The sequence below is a fragment of the Oratosquilla oratoria genome, chromosome 14, assembly GCF_046742065.1.
Source record: "Oratosquilla oratoria isolate Oo_2021 chromosome 14, ASM4674206v1, whole genome shotgun sequence".
NCBI classification, from domain to species: domain Eukaryota; kingdom Metazoa; phylum Arthropoda; class Malacostraca; order Stomatopoda; family Squillidae; genus Oratosquilla; species Oratosquilla oratoria.
Window position 1 is genome coordinate 16,739,652 of NC_134790.1, and position 12,500 is coordinate 16,752,151.

The 12,500-nt window shown below is 36.2% G+C and overlaps 1 protein-coding gene across 2 annotated transcripts in view; it reads left to right on the forward strand.

Moving 5' to 3' along the window:
* Positions 1-12,500, forward strand: part of LOC143032741 (uncharacterized) — a 311,331-nt gene that overhangs the window by 102,473 nt on the left and 196,358 nt on the right. Inside the window, exon 2 of one of the 2 annotated variants that reach the window (XM_076197699.1) lies at positions 5,501-5,548. The exons of the other annotated variant lie outside the window; for it this stretch is intronic. The gene's annotated coding sequence lies outside the window, so the exon portion shown is untranslated. The remainder of the gene's footprint in view (positions 1-5,500; positions 5,549-12,500) is intronic. 2 annotated transcript variants of the gene reach the window in all.

Below are 12,500 nucleotides of genomic sequence, written 5' to 3' on the forward strand. Positions count from 1 at the left end.
CTCTCTGATTTATCATCCCTAGCTTCTAATTCCAAACTGGAAAATATCCATATTTCCCAGTCATCATAAATACACTTGAATTCGTGTATTGTTTTAACTAGGACTATCATTATCCTTTAATATCTTTTTATTTTGCTGATTTTTCATATCTTTTATTTTTTCTTTGCCTCTCTCATATTTGAAAAATAGCGATTTTCATGCATATTTATAAAAACTAGAAATATCAATTTTATCCATTAATCACCGTATGAGTCTATTTGTCCTTCTGATCAAATTCGGACAATAATCTTTTCCTTTTAAAAATCACAAATGCACTAGCAAATATTATTTTCCTAGACATTTATCAGACATGATAATAGATAAAATTGTGTTAATATATCTGCTGAATTTTAGATAAAAGAAAGTAAATTATGAAAATCATTGCAGTAACGTATGTGTAGTATTGCATCATAAGAACATAAGAATGAAGGAGACTGCAAGAAACCATAAGGACTATACTAGTCATCATCTTCAATCTGCTGGGTTATAGTGTGATGCAATATTTCTATGTAATGAAGCACAATGTATTGCGTCATCTTTCAAAGGAGTATAATTTCAGTGATCAACAAAGAATCTATCGCTAGAGAGTGGGCATCTCTTTTCTGTGTATTTCCGCATTCTAAATCCAAAAAGATTAAAAAAACATATTGTATCACCCATACTTCCAGTGCACTTCCTTAATTTTTTTTTTATTGTGATCATTACTGTGTTTCAAAGAAAATTTCCTCACTTGAGGATGGTCTGCTATTCACTAATGCTGTCCAGTCTTTATGAAAGACCTTGAACTTTAATATAACACAAATGAGTGGCACTTGTTTATTGACTAATTATGTAAAGGAGCAATATCTCCCCTTAGTCTGCTGTCAAGTTTCACATAGTTCAGTTGCGGTTTCCAATATGCCTAGACTTGAAAAAATGGTTACCAAATGTCGCGAAGTTGATTAAAATTAGATGAAGAACGGGAAGAAGATATTAGTGGTTCCTCCTATTACTGTGAAGACGATGTTGAAAATTATCAATGTGCTCGACAATTCAGGTTCTGTGTGATCAGATGATGAAGATACTCAAAAAACAATGATCAGCAAGCCGCCCATCTATGAACGAACAATACGTTTCTAGAACCAAACAAGAACTTGGGCATTCTAATTCCCTTATCCAAGCTGTGGGAAGAACTAAATCTTAGAATCACTGCCAAGTAATGTCGTAACACATTTGTATAAATACATTAAAGACCCACTGTTGATTGGATTAAGAAAAGAAAGGAAATAACGATTTCCGTATATTTTGATCACTGGCTGTGATCCGCTGAAGAAGATCACAGCGAGTGATCGAAATATACGGAGATCGTTATTTCCTTTCTTTTCTTAGTTCAACCAACAGTGGGTCTTTAGTGTATTCATCTCGGAATATTGTGTTCCAAGCATTTGGACCATCCCCGTTTTGCTAAAAGGTCTTGTGATAGGACTGAAACATGTTTTATTATTTTTGTGCAATAGAATCTCCTTGAAGTCATTCGTAAATAGACGAATGTTGAAAGTGAGGTTGTTTACAAAGATAAATGGAAGGACATAGATCATCCTGAACTAAAGAAATTTACTGGAGTGATTATTCTTAATGGTGTTTATAAAATGTCACACAATTATAGAGTCAAAAAGACGGCCACCCAATCTTCAACAAAATTATGATCCGGGTAAGATTTCAAAAGATTTTATAAGTGTTGCGGTTTTGATGATGCTAGTGCAAGATTAAGAAATAGAAGTGATGATATACTGGAGCCCATAAAAGAAGTATTTGAAATGTGGAATCAGAATTTGCAGGATGAATATGTTCATGCATGGCAGTTGATGAATAATTACTTTCGTTTGCCCATTCCGGGTATATATCCCTTCAAAAAGAAGGAAATATGGAATTAAAACTTGAACAATATGGCAGTGAAACTTCTTATACCTGGAAAATGCAAATCTACGCAGGAAAAGACTCGGTAAAAGAGGGAGAAAGAGAGAGAGAGAGAGAGAGAGAGAGAGAGAGAGAAATCAAGGTTCAAGAGTAACAGAGGACCTAGTAAAAGAACATGAAAATATAACTTGTGATAATTTTCTTAGGCCTATATGTTTAGGATTGGCTCGAAAGCTCCTTAATAAGAAAACTACTTTAGTTGGAACAATTAGAAAAAACAGAGTTGAACTTCCAAGTGCTCTCACGAATGCAAAAGAAAGAGAAATCGAGAACACAATATTAGGAATTCGAAAAGATTTTACGATATTATCCTATTGTCCCAATATTGGATGGGTGAACTGTGCTGCTCTCGCATACGCTTAGTCAAGGGTTCGACTCCCGCACTCCCTTCCTATACCCAGCAGTGACTGTTACCTGCCCCAGCAGTTCCTAAAGTGCATAATAATTCAAAGGTCACGGCTTCGGCCGCAGCTACTCAGGGTCTCCTGGCGTAGGTCTCTCACCACTTCCTGTGTGTGTGTGTGTGTGTGTGTGTGTGTGTGTGTGTGTGTGTGTGTGTGTGTGTGTGTGTGTGTGTGTGTGTGTGTGTGTGTGTGTGTGTGTGTGTGTGTGTGTGTGTGTGTGTGTGTGATTGATTCACCATGGTCTTGGATCACGTGTTAGACTTGTAATCGACAGCTATTCCCCTCCCGGAAGAGGGATCAGAGCTCATATATGACCGATCTATGGGTAATGCTGTGACCTTACACGCACACACACACCCGACTTCCCCGCCTACGAGAGTTGGAGTAACGACTCGCAGCGCAGCGATATTGAAATTACTTCAGCCTTGGACGGGATTTAAACCCGGACCGCCGTAGTGACGTGTGTGTGTGTGTGTGTGTGTGTGTGTGTGTGTGTGTGTGTGTGTGTGTGTGTGTGTGTGTGTGTGTGTGTGTGTGTGTGTGTGTGTGTGTGCGTGTCTGTGTGTGTGTGCGTGTGCATGTATATGCATGTGTGTGTGTGCGGGTGCATGTATATGCGTGTGTGTGTTTCTATGTGTGTTCGCGTTTTCTATTTTTGATGATGACTGAAGTATACCTGAGAAAATCTTATCTCTCTTCCTTTTGTCACAGCGAGGCGAGTAGTGGGGGGGGGGGGAAACAGCTGTTCCCAGTAACCAATTCATCACCTTTTATCCAGTTCCCATCTCACACGTCCCGTTCCCGCTTCCCATGTGACCATGACGTCACAACGTGAGGTGTGACGCAATCCGACGTGTTACGCTTTATAGTGACGTGCTGCGTGATAAACGTAACGCAATCGGTCAAGTGATATTCTTTCCCTTGTGACAGGTGTGGCAGGTGTTACACGTGGGGTCGTGATAGACGGTCTGGTATCACGTGACACGTGTGTGTGTATGTGTGTGTAATAATAATAATGATAATAATAATAATAATAATAATAATAATAATAATAATAATAATAATAATAATAATAATAAAAATAATGATAATAATAATAATAATAATAAAAATAATAATAATGATAATAATAAACGGTTTATTGAAAACACGGCAACCGAAGGCTGAAAATACACATATTAAGGTTAGAGGGATTAACATAGAGGGTACATAATAAATGACTACCTATAATTATTATGATGCTGAAGTGATTGTGCACTATACAAATACATAAAACATGAACATATAAAAATGATAGATGCGTCTTAGTGTGTGTGTGTGTGTGTGTGTGTGTGTGTGTGTGTGTGTGTGTGTGTGTGTGTGTGTGTGTGTGTGTGTGTGTGTGTGTGTGTGTGTGTGTGTGTGTGTGTGTGTGTGCGTGTGTGTGTCTGTGCGTGTGCGTGTGTGTCTGTGTGTGCATATCAGCCCAATCTACATCTACCCTTTTCCTTCTTCTTCCTTAGTTCACTTAAAATTCTTAATTTGTTTTGAACTCCAAATGCTCTGGGCGACTATCACCTTCTCAGTGGTTCTATGGTTGATCCTTAGGAACACAGGATATGCTCAACCTGCTGGGGGGTTGCCCTCTGCTCCCCAGCAGGTGGGAATGCGTCCGCATCCTGAAGAGAGCAGGTGTTTACGAGACTTTACCACAACGCTCGGTGTGTGTGTGTGTGTATGTGTGTGTGTGTGTGTGTGTGTGTGTGTGTGTGTGTGTGTGTGTGTGTGTGTGTGTGTGTGTGTGTGTGTGTGTGTGTGTGTGTGTGCGTGTGTGCATTTACCTAGTTATATTTACCTAGCTGTATCTTACGGGAAGGGGAGCTATGTTCGTGGTGTCCCGTCTTTGTATCTCGCAGTGTCTAGTTTGCTCTTAAATTCGTGTATGTTCGTGTGTGTGTGTGTGTGTGTGTGTGTGTGTGTGTGTGTGTGTGTGTGTGTGTGTGTGTGTGTGTGTGTGTGTGTGTGTGTGTGTGTGTGAGAGAGAGAGAGATGGTGGAAGGGGTTCACTATGGTCTTGGACCACGTGTTGGACTCGTGATCGACAGCTGTTACCTTCCTGGATGAGAATTCCGTAAATCATATGGATATATGGGAAATGATGTGGATTCACACATACATGCGTGCGCACACACACACACACACACACACACACACACACACACACACACACACACACACACACACATACACACCTTTCCCGCCAGAATTGGAGCTCTGGCTTGTACCGCATTAATGCTTTTCGGCCCTGAGCGGGATTCGAACTCAAATCTCTGAATTAGTGTGTGTGTGTGATTCACCATGGTCTTGGATCACGTGTTGGACTCGTGATCGACAGCTACTTCCCTCCTGGATGAGAGATCAGAGCTCATATATGACCAACCTATGGGTAATGTTGTGACCTTACACACACACACACACACATACACAATTACCCGCCCACGAGAGTTAGAGTAACAACTCGCAGCGCAGCGATACTGAAATTATTACAGCCCTGGGCGGGATTCGAACCTGGACCGCCGTAGTGGCGGCCGCGATTGCTTCCACCGCGCCATCGAGTGTGTGTGTATGCGTGTGTGTGTGTGTGTGTGTGTGTGTGTGTGTGTGTGTGTGTGTGTGTGTGTGTGTGTGTGTGTGTGTGTGTGTGTGTGTGTGTGTGTGTGTGTGTGTGTGTCCATGACCTGACTCGACGCAAACCTTGGGTGCAAAGACACAACGAGGTTGCAAAACCTGATTAAAATGCTAGTTAAGGTGAAAGTAGAATTGGCGTTTAGGGTGACAAGTGTAGATGATGGGAGAGGTGAGTTTGGTGGTGGTTGTGGTTGTGATGGTTGTGGTTGGGGTGGTTGTGGCCGGGTTACTCTTCACCGCAAACCCGCCGACTTGTAATCAGAGGCATTAACTGGATTTTTCCTTCTTCCCCGATATGCGGGTTATCTTAACGGGCCTGGAGACCCTCTCAGGTCCGAGGCGAGAATAGCAGAGAAGTGCAAATTCATTGACTGTCGACCTCGTTTGTTGCGACGCTGCATTTGACTCCTCTTTTCTTCTTCTCTCTCTTCCAGATCCCTTGGAATTGAGGCTGGCTGTTGAGGCCAAGACGTAAAAGAGAGGTAAGTCTCCTATTCTTGGTTTGTTGAGGTTTGGCGAACTAAAAAGAAAAAAAAAAAATTAAATGCATTCCCTCTATGATTAGCCATTTTTAGTACGGTAGCACAGTGCATACACAAGTGGGATAGTATTACAACACACACTGAATGGTCCTCAATATATAAATTTTCCTCTTATCAACCTCATTACTTTTTTCCATTTTAATTCCATGCAATCACGATCGAGACCAACAGGACCTCGATGGAAGCATATTTGGAAACTGAGACGCCTTCGGGCTGAGGACTCGAACCTAGCCAATACATAACAAATGGACAGTAACTTAACCAGTTGCGCTACCACGAGGGATATACATACATATACAAGAAACTGTACTCAACATATATTGGCTGGGTTCGAGTCCTCAGCCCGACAGCGTATCAGTTTCTGAATATGCTTCCATCGAGCTCCTGGTCTCGATCGTGTTTGCAACGAATTGAAATGGAAAAGTTAATGAGGTTGATAAGATGGAAAATACATTTACTTGGGACCATTCAGTGCGTGTTGTAATACTATCCCACTTGTGTACATACTATCAAAGGCTAATCATAGGGGTGCGGGGGTGTAAGTATCAAATTAGTGTATATGTATGAAACTTGAGCATACATGAATAAGAAATTATACTCAACTTATATCCTTCTTGATGGCGTAACTGGTTAAATCACTGTTCATTTGTTACGTATCGGCTAGGTACCAGTCATCAGCCCGACAGCGTATCAGCTTCCGAATATGCTTCCATTGAGCTCCTGTTAGTCTCGACCGTGTTTGCAAGGAATTAAAATGGAAAAAGTTTATGTGGTTGGTAAGATGAATATATATATATACTGTATATATATATATATATATATATATATATATATATATAAATTGTCATATAACCAACCACACACACACACGCACACACACACACACTTACGCACGCACGCACAAACACAGACACATATATATATATGCAAAGAAATCACAAAACACACGTGATAAACTATTTTTGCAGAAACCACCGGGAAATTGAAAAAACAGATACCGAACGTTTTCGTCTATTTAGACATTTTCAAAGGTACAAAAAAGCAATACAGAAAGAAACAATAAATACATAAGAAGACAAGGATACTCGGAGAGGTCCATGTTACATTTTATCACACACAATTTTGTCAATAATAAAATTGTCCAATTTAAATAAACCCAAACTCAAGTTCATGTTATTTCCAAAATTTCTTTTTATAAAACAAGATTCAATAATATTTCTTTCTATAATATTATTACAAGAAGTAATTATTTTAGAATTTCCCCAGTCAATATTATGACCATAATCCCTTTGGTGGACAAATAATCCACTGGACACTTGCCCCGTTCTAATACTATATTTATGTTGGCCTATTCTTTTTTCTAAGCCTTTGCCTGTTTGGCCTATATAAATAAAATCACAATTTTTACATGGTATATTATAAATACATCCTTCTTTACTTCTTGGGGAATTTTTAATTAACAGACTCTTAATGTTGTTATTATTTTTGAATACAATCTGGATACCAAATTTTTCAAAAATGCTAGGAAGATGGATTAAATTTTCGTGGTACGGAATTGTTAGCATATTTTTACAATTAAATGGTTTGACCTGCGACGTATTAAGAAAACATTTCCTAGCTTTGTTTTTTGTTTGATCAATAAGATGTTTTGGATATTTCAAATTTTCTCCAATGTCATAAATGAATTGTATTTCTTGATCCAAGAACTCAGGGGAACAAATTCTATAAGCTCTCAGGAACATAGAAGAAAAAACTGACAGCTTGGATTTTTGACTGTGATACGAGTAAAAATGAATGTACGAGAGGACATTGGTCGGCTTCCTGTAAACGTCAAATTTAAAGTATCTTCCACATCGGTAAATATTTACATCTAAAAATGGGTAACATATTATTTTCTTCAACCTCTACTGTGAATTTAATGGAATGCACCAAATTATTTAAATCTGACAAAAAAGTATCCAAATATTGATCATTAGGCCAAATGCATAATATGTCGTCAACATACCTGTACCAAACTGCATTAATCGGAAGAATGTTTGGTAATAACTCTCTTTCAAAAAACTCCATATACAAATTGCTAAGAATTGGAGACAGACAGTTCCCCATGGGCATACCATGGGCAGTTTGGTACAGGTATGTTGACGACATATTATGCATTTGGCCTAATGATCAATATTTGGATACTTTTTTGTCAGATTTAAATAATTTGGTGCATTCCATTAAATTCACAGTAGAGGTTGAAGAAAATAATATGTTACCATTTTTAGATGTGAATATTTACCGATGTGGAAGATACTTTAAATTTGACGTTTACAGGAAGCCGACCAATGTCCTCTCGTACATTCATTTTTACTCGTATCACAGTCAAAAATCCAAGCTGTCAGTTTTTTCTTCTATGTTCCTGAGAGCTTATAGAATTTGTTCCCCTGAGTTCTTGGATCAAGAAATACAATTCATTTATGACATTGGAGAAAATTTGAAATATCCAAAACATCTTATTGATCAAACAAAAAACAAAGCTAGGAAATGTTTTCTTAATACGTCGCAGGTCAAACCATTTAATTGTAAAAATATGCTAACAATTCCGTACCACGAAAATTTAATCCATCTTCCTAGCATTTTTGAAAAATTTGGTATCCAGATTGTATTCAAAAATAATAACAACATTAAGAGTCTGTTAATTAAAAATTCCCCAAGAAGTAAAGAAGGATGTATTTATAATATACCATGTAAAAATTGTGATTTTATTTATATAGGCCAAACAGGCAAAGGCTTAGAAAAAAGAATAGGCCAACATAAATATAGTATTAGAACGGGGCAAGTGTCCAGTGGATTATTTGTCCACCAAAGGGATTATGGTCATAATATTGACTGGGGAAATTCTAAAATAATTACTTCTTGTAATAATATTATAGAAAGAAATATTATTGAATCTTGTTTTATAAAAAGAAATTTTGGAAATAACATGAACTTGAGTTTGGGTTTATTTAAATTGGACAATTTTATTATTGACAAAATTGTGTGTGATAAAATGTAACATGGGACCTCTCCGAGTATCCTTGTCTTCTTATGTATTTATTGTTTCTTTCTGTATTGCTTTTTTGTACCTTTGAAAATGTCTAAATAGACAAAAACGTTCGGTATCTGTTTTTTCAATTTCCCGGTGGTTTCTGCAAAAATAGTTTATCACGTGTGTTTTGTGATTTCTTTGCATAATGGATACCACGCGCCATCTCCGAGAATTTTCTTCATACTCTCCTGGACTTACACCTATTGTTTCTTCATTGTGCTCTTCTCTGATCAAGTCCCATAAATTGAAGCTTCGCCTTAAATTTCTGAAGAATTGTTTAGACGAACAAGTTATGCCCAAATCTATTCTCAACAATCGATTGTTGAGTCTACGCCAAAAACCTTTTGAGGATTTTGAAAGGATTATTTTGCAAAAGCATATAGATATTATGAAGATTGAAGTGAAGGAATCATTTTATATCACAAAAGAAAAGAAAGGCGTTTTTCAAAATTCTATTCCAAACCAGTGGAAAGTGAAATTATTAGATTACATATATGCTAAATTAAGGTTCGTTTGCCATAAAGTAGATGTTAAACTTAAAAAGAAGTTGAAACATTTGATAAATAATAGTGGTTGGAATAAGGACGCCAACCCTAATTTTGTTCTTAATTTATCGGACAAACCTTTGAGTGACGACGCGAAATGTGCTCTAGGATATGGTTTGAAATTCGTTGCCAATAATCAGCAGGTGAACTATGTAGATATTGCTAAGAGTTTTTGCAATTTGGAAAAGTATAGTGATGTTTCAAATCAAGATATTAATATTTGTAAGGGTTTTGTGTACCATGCTTTATCCACGCCATGCCCTCCAAGTGTTCCTAAACGTTTCTTCACTACTTTTAATAATTTAAAGAAGGATAAAGATTTACACATCACAAAGGCGGATAAAAGTAATTGCTTAGTCATCATGAACAAAAAGGATTACTTAGAAAAAATGGAAATATTACTAAGTGATGAAGAGACATATGTTAAATTGAGCAAGAACCCTCTAGAAAATGTTAATAGTGAATTTAATAAGAAGCTTAAAACAATTTTAAAAGGTAACGACGAACTGATAAAAAAATGTGTTACTATATCTCCGTCACTTCCATATATGTATGGTCTAATTAAAACTCATAAAGTTAATAATCCAGTTAGGCCCATTACTTGTTCTATTGGGTCTTGCACATATAAGTTGTCAAAATGGTTAGTGTCTCTTCTTAGTCCTCTTGTTGGGACAATTTCCCACTCTCATATCAAAGATAATGTTGACTTAACCGAAAAGCTGCTTGGACATAATATCACATTTGATTTTAAGTTGGTTAGTTTCGATATTAAAAGTTTATTCACCCGAGTCCCGGTTTTAGATTTGTTAGGATTTCTAGAAAAAGAATTAAAGAAACATGACTTTACACTCCCTGCTCATACTATTATTAGTTTAATCAAATTATGTGTAATAGACTCTAAGTTTGAATTTAATGGAAACTTCTATACTCAAACATTTGGTATGGCCATGGGGAACTGTCTGTCTCCAATTCTTAGCAATTTGTATATGGAGTTTTTTGAAAGAGAGTTATTACCAAACATTCTTCCATTTAATGCAGTTTGGTACAGGTATGTTGACGACATATTATGCATTTGGCCTAATGATCAATATTTGGATACTTTTTTGTCAGATTTAAATAATTTGGTGCATTCCATTAAATTCACAGTAGAGGTTGAAGAAAATAATATGTTACCATTTTTAGATGTGAATATTTACCGATGTGGAAGATACTTTAAATTTGACGTTTACAGGAAGCCGACCAATGTCCTCTCGTACATTCATTTTTACTCGTATCACAGTCAAAAATCCAAGCTGTCAGTTTTTTCTTCTATGTTCCTGAGAGCTTATAGAATTTGTTCCCCTGAGTTCTTGGATCAAGAAATACAATTCATTTATGACATTGGAGAAAATTTGAAATATCCAAAACATCTTATTGATCAAACAAAAAACAAAGCTAGGAAATGTTTTCTTAATACGTCGCAGGTCAAACCATTTAATTGTAAAAATATGCTAACAATTCCGTACCACGAAAATTTAATCCATCTTCCTAGCATTTTTGAAAAATTTGGTATCCAGATAGTATTCAAAAATAATAACAACATTAAGAGTCTGTTAATTAAAAATTCCACAAGAAGTAAAGAAGGATGTATTTATAATATACCATGTAAAAATTGTGATTTTATTTATATAGGCCAAACAGGCAAAGGCTTAGAAAAAAGAATAGGCCAACATAAATATAGTATTAGAACGGGGCAAGTGTCCAGTGGATTATTTGTCCACCAAAGGGATTATGGTCATAATATTGACTGGGGAAATTCTAAAATAATTACTTCTTGTAATAATATTATAGAAAGAAATATTATTGAATCTTGTTTTATAAAAAGAAATTTTGGAAATAACATGAACTTGAGTTTGGGTTTATTTAAATTGGACAATTTTATTATTGACAAAATTGTGTGTGATAAAATGTAACATGGGACCTCTCCGAGTATCCTTGTCTTCTTATGTATTTATTGTTTCTTTCTGTATTGCTTTTTTGTACCTTTGAAAATGTCTAAATAGACGAAAACGTTCGGTATCTGTTTTTTCAATTTCCCGGTGGTTTCTGCAAAAATAGTTTATCACGTGTGTTTTGTGATTTCTTTGCATAATGGATACCACGCGCCATCTCCGAGAATTTTCTTCATACTCTCCTGGACTTACACCTATTGTTTCTTCATTGTGCTCTTCTCTGATCAAGTCCCATAAATTGAAGCTTCGCCTTAAATTTCTGAAGAATTGTTTAGACGAACAAGTTATGCCCAAATCTATTCTCAACAATCGATTGTTGAGTCTACGCCAAAAACCTTTTGAGGATTTTGAAAGGATTATTTTGCAAAAGCATATAGATATTATGAAGATTGAAGTGAAGGAATCATTTTATATCACAAAAGAAAAGAAAGGCGTTTTTCAAAATTCTATTCCAAACCAGTGGAAAGTGAAATTATTAGATTACATATATGCTAAATTAAGGTTCGTTTGCCATAAAGTAGATGTTAAACTTAAAAAGAAGTTGAAACATTTGATAAATAATAGTGGTTGGAATAAGGACGCCAACCCTAATTTTGTTCTTAATTTATCGGACAAACCTTTGAGTGACGACGCGAAATGTGCTCTAGGATATGGTTTGAAATTCGTTGCCAAGAAACAGCAGGTGAACTATGTAGATATTGCTAAGAGTTTTTGCAATTTGGAAAAGTATAGTGATGTTTCAAATCAAGATATTAATATTTGTAAGGGTTTTGTGTACCATGCTTTATCCACGCCATGCCCTCCAAGTGTTCCTAAACGTTTCTTCACTACTTTTAATAATTTAAAGAAGGATAAAGATTTACACATCACAAAGGCGGATAAAAGTAATTGCTTAGTCATCATGAACAAAAAGGATTACTTAGAAAAAATGGAAATATTACTAAGTGATGAAGAGACATATGTTAAATTGAGCAAGAACCCTCTAGAAAATGTTAATAGTGAATTTAATAAGAAGCTTAAAACAATTTTAAAAGGTAACGACGAACTGATAAAAAAATGTGTTACTATATCTCCGTCACTTCCATATATGTATGGTCTAATTAAAACTCATAAAGTTAATAATCAGTTAGGCCCATTACTTGTTCTATTGGGTCTTGCACATATAAGTTGTCAAAATGGTTAGTGTCTCTTCTTAGTCCTCTTGTTGGGACAATTTCCCACTCTCATATCAAAGATAATGTTGACTTAACCGAAAAGCTGCTTGGACATAATATCACATTTGATTT